Genomic DNA, 9,793 nt, shown 5'->3' with positions numbered 1-9,793 from the left:
TTGCACTGAGAGGACTCCTGTGATGTCGTTCACTTTTGCACTAAGTTGCCTCATATTTTACAGCTTTTCATGCTCAATTCCTTTTGCCTTTTTAACTTGCCTACTGGTTTCTGGAGGTTTCATAAAACAGGTGGTAACTAAGACTGGGCCCTGGTGGTACGACTGGGCAGACATTAAGAGGAGCGAAGAGCATTTTTATGGACGGAACAGAAGAATATAGGCACAGACCTGGTGCAGTGCTACAGGTGTAACAGAGCAGGGACACAGTGAACAAAGGTGGGGAAAGGAGCAAAAACGGCACTAGGGACCAGAGCATGAAAGACCTTGAATATCAGCCTGGGGCTATGAGGCTTGTGTAGGCACTGGGGAGCTGTGGAAGGTTTTACCGCAGCAGCAGCCATGATCCATGTCTGGCTTCTTGGAAGCTAGTGACAGTAGGATGAGCCAGAGAGAAGGTTGCCACTGAGAATCCAGAGAGATGTGTTGAAGGTCTGTGTCCTTCCACACACAGAGAAGAGAGCAGATTCCAGAGGGACTGCAGAGGCCGGACCAGTGAGGACTTTGTGTTGGGGGCAAGTGGGATGCCTGGAGTTGGCCAAGCAGAGGCCCAGCAGTGTCATTTCCTGGAACGAGGAAGGCAGGGGAGATGGGCTGGGTGGCATCTGTGGAGAGGTGTCCTCTGGGCACCCAGCAAGTGGGGTTGGAGGGAGGATACCAGGACAGGGCTGTGGCGGGAGCTGCAGGTGCTGCCTGCCAAGCCCAGGGTGGAACAGTGAGAACAGGCTGCTCTGAGCCAAGTAGAGCCTGTGGACACCTCCTCTCACACCTGCTGGATTTCCTCCTGCTTACTGGCCTCCCAGGTCTTTGCTCTCCCCTCCCAGGCCTAAGCCCCCGAGAATGGACACCCTCTGCTCCACCCTAAGACTGCGGAGCACAGGCCAATGTGAATTTTGGCCCAACGAGTAATGGCACCATCCCAGCCAGTCCCAGGAAGCAGGTGGGTCCAACACCCGGACCCCAGGGGCTAGCTTGGCCCTAGCTCCTCCCTCATCAGCCCCAGGCCTGGGGAGGGGGTCCTTACACTGGTTAGGCCCTCCCTGCCCCCACACCCATGGGGGCCCATCTTCCCCTCTCTTCCTGAGAGCACTGCATTTGGCTTTTTATAAAGCCAATAAATAAATAAACAAGCAGGCATGATTAATTGATAGTATGGAGCAGACTGAAGCTCTGGGAGTCAGGTGGCCCAGCTTCCTGGTGGAGCTCAGCTTTTCAGCGACCTGGGGCCTATGCCAAGGAGGGAAAGCCTGCTTTGGGGAGGTGCTTTTGGTGTATGCCTTCGCCTTTCTCCTGCAGCAGGGCCTCCATCTTGGCCTCCTCCAGGCCTTAGGTGGAGCCAGGCTAGGGGCTGACAGGTGCTCCTATCCTTTCTTGGGGTCCAAGTGCCCTAGGACTAAGCTCCCCAGAATTGACCCAACCAGCGCCATCCCCCAAATCTGGGTCTCCCCATATGCCCGATCCCAATTCACCCCACCCTGTGTGACCCGGCCACAGGTTCTAGTCGCACTGGGGAGGCCCAACGGTGTTCTGACCCAGGTGGAAGGGTGGGGAACCGTGTCTCCAAGGGCTAGTCTGATGGCGAGGGTGGGATGGATGAGGGAGCTGGTGCTGATAGAGGTACTTGGAGATGGCGCCTCAGGAGAGGCCGGACACCCTTCCCCAGGCCGCCTCCACGTGCGCGTGGAGGAGGGCGCAGGCCGGCGGCGCGCTCCCGGGCCCAGCGGGGCGCTCTCTGAGCGGAGTTTGGGGAGGGCCGAGGGGGAGCGCGCGGGGGAGGAGGGAGCGCGGAGGGGAGGGAGGCGGGCAGAGCGCAGTGCAGCGGTGGCAGAGGCGGCGGCGGAGGGAGGGAGGCAGGCGGCGGCGGCGGGGCAGCGAGGCAAGCGAGCGCGGGGCAGCCGCGGCAAAGAGCTGCAGCCGCAGCGCGGCCGGGCCGGGCCGGGCGCGCACCAGTGGCGGCAGCAGCGGCAGCGGCAGCGGCAACGGCAGCATCTCGCTCCTGGAGCCGGCACAGGTGAGGCAGGAGCGGCCGGGCCCCAGGCTCTGGGCCTCCTCCCTTCTCCCTCTGTCCCCATCTCCGTCTCTGCTGAGTTCCCTTCGTGGGCGCGCAGCCCCGGGGACCTCCGCGGGCCGGAGCCGAGCCCAAGCCGGAGCGCGTCCTGGGTTTCTTCGCCCCGCGAAGCGGTCGCCTTGTCAGTGGTGACCTTGAGCGGGCACCAGGCGGCGGGCGGGGCGGGCCGGGTGGGCACCCGCGGACCTGGAGCCTGCCGCGGGGAGGGGGCGCGCCTCTTGCCTGCCGCGCGCAAACTTTCCGGCTCGGAGCAGCCCAGGAGCTGGGGGGGCGGTGGGGGGGGGGACGTCCGGGGCGCTTGAACCCCCAGTCTCCTCCTTCCCAACTAGCCTCGACTACTCCACCTGTCTTCCCCCCAGTATTGGGGGCCGCCTTTCTCCCGGGCCCGGGCGGCTTCTGCAGGCCAGGGGCACGTCCAGAGCTACCCACAGCCCTTTCACCAGCACGTGTGCGTCCCCCACCTGAGTGACACAGAGCTCCGAAATCCAGCTGTCAGTCGAGCTCCCAAATCCGCAGCGTGATTTTTCAGCTGAGCGGTGAAGGCGCTTTCGGAAATTGGGCTCGGGCGGGTACGCCCCGGACACCTGGACTCACCAGGGCCCAGTCAACCCGCAACCCTGTGGCCTCAGGAGGAAGCAAGTCCTGGCGGCCATGGCGGGGGTCCTGCCTCTAGAAACACAACTTCCTAGAACCTTAGCCTTGAAAAGGCAAACGCGAGGCCCAGAGAGGGTGAGCCAGCCTCAAGGTCACACAGCCAGGGAGGAGCAAGAACTGAGCTGTCTTATGGGTTTGGGAAGGTTGGAGAGGACTCCTGTTGGGTCCCTACACCTGGAGAATTTTAGCTCTGTGACACTCTATGTTTGACTTCTGGCAAGTCACTTCTCCCTGACTTGGCTTCCTCATGTATAAAGTGGAGGCGGCTCCCTCCTAGAGCCATTCTGATGGCTGAATGAGTTAATACCTTAAAGTTCTTAGCACCATTCCTTGCGCGTGGTCTGTGTCCAAAACACTGTGGCTGTGAGCTTGTCAAATTCCCTTTCTGAGCCTGGAAGGGAAGACAGAGAGGGTTGATCATTCGCACCCTCTTCCTTCTGCTTCGGGCACCCAGATTTAGGTGGGCCTCCCCAGTGACCCAGTGGGCCTGTGGGGGCAGGAACTGCTGGGACCCTGAGCACCTGTGCCTCTACAAGTCATGTTTGGTGAAGACAAGGGTCCCAGCACCTCGGGAGCCTGCTGGACCCACTCATCAGGCTAACCTTGGGGGCTATGATTTCCTGCTGATTCCCTGGGGAAACTGATCCCTGATTTCTAACTGCCCCAGGAACAGACTCCTTCTCCACCCAGTCTGGTAGGAGAGGCATCATCCTCCCCTCCTCTATCTGACCCACTATTTTCCCCACGTCTGTGAGATATCATTACATGCCCTGAACAGTACTGTTAGCTTCAGAGGAGATGGGCTCGTTTCTTTATTCATTCATTCACGTACTCACTCAACAAACCTTGATTCACACTTTCTCAGGTGCTTGGAAATAGAGATCAACAATCGTTAGCAGTTATGAAGCTCCTACCAGGCACCAGGCACTTGCTAGGCACTGAAGACACACTCATGCATTTGACACATTTTCATTAAGCACCTACTCTGTGCCAGGCAATGTTTGTTGCGCCAGAGATACATTGGTAAATGGAACAGACCTGATGCCAACTGTCTAGAAAAAAAATAAATAAACTGACTAGAGTGACCATATAATTTGTCATCTAAACTGAGACACTTCTGAAAGTGAGAGAGTGCACTGTTCATAATCACACAGGCCCATAGGCATCAACTAGGACTGTCCAGCCAAGTTGGGACCCACGGCCACCTTGCAACCTTTGTGGAAAACTTAACGTTTTTGAGCACACACTTTTTGCCAGGCTCTGTGCTAACCACTTTTGGGCTGTTGTCAGATTTAATCCTCACCATGTTGTGAAGCTGGTGTTAAGATGTCCATGCAGCTGGTTGGTGGTGGAACTGCTGGACTGCACTGCTTCCCCATAGACGGGTGAGACCCAGGGCCCCAGGCACTCGTGCTCTCTCCAAGAGGCCCACAGCGGACTATTAAACAGCAGCACAAATGCTGTAATAAGTGTGCACTGAGGGCAGACCAGGTGAGATCCTGCCTGGAAAAATCAGAGACAGCTTCCTGGAGGAGGGGGCCTCTGAATTGAGCCTTGAAGCATGAGTTAGGCATTTGACAGACTGTGGAGAGTGGAGGGAGGGCATTCCAAGCCCACGATACTAAGGCTTGGAGGTGTGAGGGTACATGGGCTGTTTGAGGATACCACCCCCATAGTAGGGCTGGATCCAGTTGTAAAGGGACGTAGCTTAGGTCAAGTCCAAGAGAGGTGAGTTCCGCATCTTAGAAGGGGATTCCAAAGATTCCAAGGTTCTGTAACTGGGGAGCAGAGGGAGAGTTTTTGGTACGGTATTACTCCTTGACAAGAACTTTCTATAACCTGGTCTGTACTAGGGACTGCCTGCAAGATCACAGAAATCATTTTGCTATAGAGGATCGCTGCAGATAAATTTTACCATCTGTAGCAGCAAAAGGTTTCACCAAGCAAACTGACTGCTGACAAGAGAAATATTAGCCTACTTAAGGGAGAGGGTTTTTAGTAGCATCATTTGCAAGCAAGGAATATGCTCGTTATAAATTAAATCTTCTCTGTTTGTGAAATCACATACCAGACTCTCGCTTCCTCCTTTGGTTCCTCCTCTCCATGTCACCTCTGTCACCATAAACATCAGAGAGTAATAAAACTGCATTACTTTCCTACTGTCTTATTTTGCAGACTTTTCATTAATTCAGACTGACCTCCTTTTCTCCCTCCCCAGCTGAGTGGAATGATTAAAGCTTTATGATATCTAAAAAGTTTGAATCCAGTAACAGAGGACAAAAAAAAAGGGGTCAACTGATGGGGCCTTGGGATTGGAAAATCAGGCAGGAAAGATTTGAGAAGCACAAAGGAACCCAATGAAAGGGGAGGGAGGAGCCAGCTTCAGGGGTGTGGGGCCTGCATAGTCTCCCAGGCCCCAGGCTGTGAAGGAGCCAGCACTGGGTTTCATGTTCTACTGTCACCATATTGGAATTCTTAATTTCTGAACCAGGGGCCCCACGTTTTGCACTAACCAAACCCAAACAAAAACAAACCAGTTGCTGTCGAGTTGATTCGGACTTGTGGCAACCCTGTAAGTGTCAGAGTAGATTTGTGCTCCATTGGGTCTTCAATGGCTGATTTTTGGGAAGTGGATTGCCAGGCCTTTCTTCCGTGGCACCTCTGGGTGGACCTGAACCACCTACCTTTTGTTTAGCATTGAGCATGTTAACCGTTTGCACCACTCAGCGATTCCATTTTGCACCAACCCACTGCCATCAAGTCAATTCTAACTCATAGCAACCCTATAGGGTTTCCAAGGCTCTAAGTCTTTCCAGAAGCAGACTGCCACATCTTTCTCCCACAGTGCTAACTACTCACCTTTTGGTTAGCAGCCAAGCACTTAACCACTGCACCACCGGGGCTTCTCAAATTATGTAGCCCGTCCTTAGAGGGAAAGAGGGAGAGGGAAGTTGGGGTAGGAAGACATAGACAGAAAGGAAAAGCTATGGATAGAAGAGGGAGAAAAGAAACTTAACATTTTTAAATGTTAGCATTTTTAACATACACCAGATGTCATCTGGGACCATTTCCCATGTTTCTCTAAATTAATCTTCGTGACAGTCTTACAAGATAGATGATATTATCCCCATTTTACAGATGAGAAAACAGACTCAGAGAGGCTTAAGTAAACTGCCCAGCTAAAGTCTCTCCATTGGAATGGCTTTGCTGGGTTGAAAGGCGTGTCTTGTTCCAGAATTCTCATAAATGGTGGATTTGGGGATCTCAAATGGGTTTCTTCTATACTCCTCCAAGAATCTGAGAAATATTCAAGTGGCAGGCAGAGAAGAAAAATGTTATTTCTTACCCCCTAATAGAGGCAAAATCAGCATATGTAGCTTAGTGTTTGGAAGAGGGCCAAATGGCCCTGCTAACTGGACCCCAGAATGAAACTACATAGAGGTCCTGCCCAGGTAAGGCTCTGAGCCAGGAAGACCAGCGCAGAGTGGAAGCTTTCTGCAGGCAGGCTCCCACCCAAGAAGGTAGTTGAGCTGAGCAGGCCCAGTTCTTCCCAAGTTTACCAGTAAGATGAGACACTCCACCTTCCCGGGATAAAGCTGGTGAAGGGGTGGAGCCCATATGGGGGCAGAGCTGGTAAGGGGGCGGAGAAAGGCCAGGAGTGAGTTGCCTGAGGATTTCCTCCATGTGAAAAGAATCGTCAGGAGTGAGGAGAGCAGGTGATCTTGTGGAAGTCCATGAGCCCCTTCCCTCCATCAGATGCAGCATCCTGGGCACTTTGAGGGGCGTGAGAGAAGCCCCATAGTGTTTATCCAATGCTGGAAAGACTCTGTGCCCTAAGAAACAAGTTACAGAGAAATGATGGGGCGCGGGGCGGACAAGGCAATGAATAAGCCTCAGCTAAAATCAGCCATTGAAAACTCTCTGGCCACATATGGGGTTGCCATGAGTGGGAACTGACTCAACCACAACTGCTTATTCTCCTTAAGATGTGACGTGAATGCACCTTGGTCTTAGGAGAGTGAACATGGCAGGGAGAGGGAAGGTACAAAGACACCACTTGCCTCCCCATTTTCCCCAGCACCAGCACAGGTGCTATAAATATTGTAACATAGCTTCTAGACAATATTCTGGGTGGCTGAAATGGCCTGATTCCTTATTGAAAAGTCAAATAACGATATTTAGGAAAATGACTAACGCCTGTCCTGGGCACAACCCAAGCGAATGGCCAGGTGAGCAGATGGACACGGCAATGACTGAGCAGAGCAGTTTAGTTTGTCTGTGTGCAACGCTAAAACTCAGCGTTTACCTGTAACTGTTTGAAGCTGCATCCTCTTTATATAGTCCCGCCTGGTCATGAGTCAGGGCCTGTGGCTACATGCACAAATGGCTTTGATGGGGAGTCCTGGTACACAGAGAAAGCATGGCTCTGTCTTTCTCCTTTGTGACTTTGCCAGGATCTCTGCAGTCACTCTCGGTCAGTGTAGTCCCTTTTCTCTGCTGCCTCAAGGGTCCATCTGAATATTGTCAGGACACGCACACTCACATCTTAGCAGACAAGGGTCCTGAACCTATGGCCAGTTCCAACATCAGTTGCTGCTGAATCGCCTCCTGCTCATGGCAAGCCCATGTGTGTGAGAGTATAACTGTGCTCCAGAGGGTTTTCAATGGCTGAGTTCTTGAAAGAAGATCATCAGGCCTTTCTTCCGAGGTACCTCTGGGTGGACTTGAACCTCCAACCTTTCAGTTAGTAGCTGAGCACATTAACTGTTTGCACCACCCCACCCAGGGACTCCTGAGTTGGAGTCAACATGATGGCAATGGTTTTGAAGTTCCGGATGATCTACTTCTGAAAAATCAGTACTGAAAACCCTATAGAGCACAGTTCTACTATGACACACGTGGGGCCACCATGGCCAGGTAGCTAACATTTATTGAGGGCTGATTGTGTGCCAGACCGTGCATGATATACTTTGCATTATCAGCTTACTGAATCTTTAGAGCTAGCCTGAGTAATGGAACCTTCACTGAGGTTCAGAGAGGTCTGGGACCTTGCCCATGTCGCACAGCAGATGAGAACACAGGCAGCCTTGCTCCAGACCCCAGACATTTAGCCTCTGGGCCATTCCTCCTCTGCTCTTCTCCCCAAATCTGAGTTTCTCCTTTAGAAACTTCTTTCGATGCCCAGGGCCTCGCATGCCGTTTCCCCTCTCCTCATCTCTCTAGGGGTCTCAGTATTCCCGCATGACTCCCAGGCTGAGTTTCCTCTGGAGTGCGAGGCCATGGATGACCTTCTCAGAGCTCAGAAGAAGGGACTGTGCTGGGATGAGACCTGGAGGAACTTGAAATCTTAGGCCCCTGGTCCAGGAGTCCAGAGGCAGAGGAGCGAAGGAGGGAGGGAAGGCATGGGCTGGGCTGAAGGAGGCTGCTCAGGCTTTTTCTGGCCTTTCACACTGTCCCTCATCCCAGCAGGTCACAGAACTTTGGAGCCAGCATGTCCCTTTGGAGAGCATATGGTCTGACACTTTGATTTTACACAAGAGGTGAAAGCAGAGGCCCAGAGAGAGAAAGTGACTTCTCCAAGGTCACACAACATCTTTAGTGGCTGGACTAGACCTAGAATCCATGTCTCCTGCTACTCAGATCACTACTTTGTTATTTATTTTTTCTAGATCAGAGTTAGGATTAAGCCAGCTCCAGACCGTGTACATATGGTTAAGCCAAATCTACCAGACTGCATATGCGGTGGGTCTGGAACATAGCAGACACTCAGTATACAATCGTATTAGTTTCCTATGACTGCTGTAACAAATAATCACAAACCGAATGGCTTAAGACAACAGATATTTATTCTCTCACGGTTCTGTTGGCACGGCCATGTTCCCTTGGAAGTTTCAAGAGAGGATCTTTCATGTCTCTTCCTAGCTTCTAATGGGTACAAGCCGTCCTTGGCGTTTCTTGGCTTGTAGATATGTCACTCCAGTCTCTGCCACTGTCATCACGTGGCTTTGTTCCCTGTGTGCCTCTGTATCCAAATTCCCCTCTCCTTTGTGTTATAAAGACACCATATTTAAGGCCTGTCCTAATTCAGTATGACTTTGTGATAGTTAAGGTTGTGTGGCAATTTGGCTGGGCTGTGATTTTCAGTGGTTTGGCAGTTATGATGTAGTTTGGCAGCTATGTAATGATGTAATCGCCTCCATAATCAGATCTGATATAATGTAATCACCTCCATGATGAGATTTGCTGTGAGCAGCCCATCAGTTAAAAAGCAGTTTCCTTGGGGGTGTGGCCTGCATCCTATATGTGGACTTTCTGGCAAAGCTCACTGGCTTTTGTTTGCTCTGGATCCTCATCTGATCTCTGGTTCTTGGGACTTGAGCTAACAGCTTACCTGCCGATCTTGGAATTCATCAGCCTCTGCAGCCCATAAGCCAGTGGCTTACTGTCTTACCTACAGATCTGGCCTGCGAGTCAGAGGCCTGCTGTCTGACCTGCCAACTTTGGGTTTGCTAGCCCCTGCAGCTACGTGAGTCAGGAGAAGCCTCCAAACTGACCCATGGACTTGGAACTTTCCAGACTGTACAACCACGTGAGCTATTTCCTTGATATAAATCTCTCTCTCTCTCTTACTGTATATCTATCTATCAATCATCTATCAATCTATCTATCTATCCTCTGTCTGTCTGTCTATCTATCTAATCTATCTATCTCACTGGTTTTGCTTCTCTTGAGAACCCAGCCTGAGACATTTGGTACAGGGAGTGGTTCTAGGGAAAGAAAATTGTAAGAATGAGTTTTCTAAACTGGTTCCCAAGTCTAGTAAGTCTTAAAGATGTTGATGACTCTGCCTCTAGTAGTAAAGAGGGCACTGCTAATCCATGACATGTGGTGGCAATAGAAATATGCAAAATATCAGTAGCAATAGATCAAGTATTGGTGAGAGGCAGGGCTCTGGTGATCATGTATTTGGTATCTTTCTACTGTTTTGTCAGAATGAAAAATATAAGGGAGCTA

The 9,793-nt window shown here is 51.8% G+C and overlaps 1 protein-coding gene across 5 annotated transcripts in view; it reads left to right on the top strand.

The window, feature by feature from the left end:
- Positions 1–1,963: 1,963 nt before the first annotated feature.
- Positions 1,964–9,793, top strand: part of ATP2B2 (ATPase plasma membrane Ca2+ transporting 2) — a 464,478-nt gene continuing 456,648 nt past the window's right edge. For all 5 annotated transcript variants that reach the window (XM_049862310.1, XM_049862309.1, XM_049862313.1 and 2 more), the window contains exon 1: positions 1,964–2,068. The gene's annotated coding sequence lies outside the window, so the exon portion shown is untranslated. The remainder of the gene's footprint in view (positions 2,069–9,793) is intronic.

Source organism: Elephas maximus, chromosome 20 (genome assembly GCF_024166365.1).
Source record: "Elephas maximus indicus isolate mEleMax1 chromosome 20, mEleMax1 primary haplotype, whole genome shotgun sequence".
NCBI lineage: Eukaryota > Metazoa > Chordata > Mammalia > Proboscidea > Elephantidae > Elephas > Elephas maximus.
The sequence above is the reverse complement of the archived record's forward strand: the minus strand, read 5'-3'. Positions and strand labels throughout refer to the sequence as shown.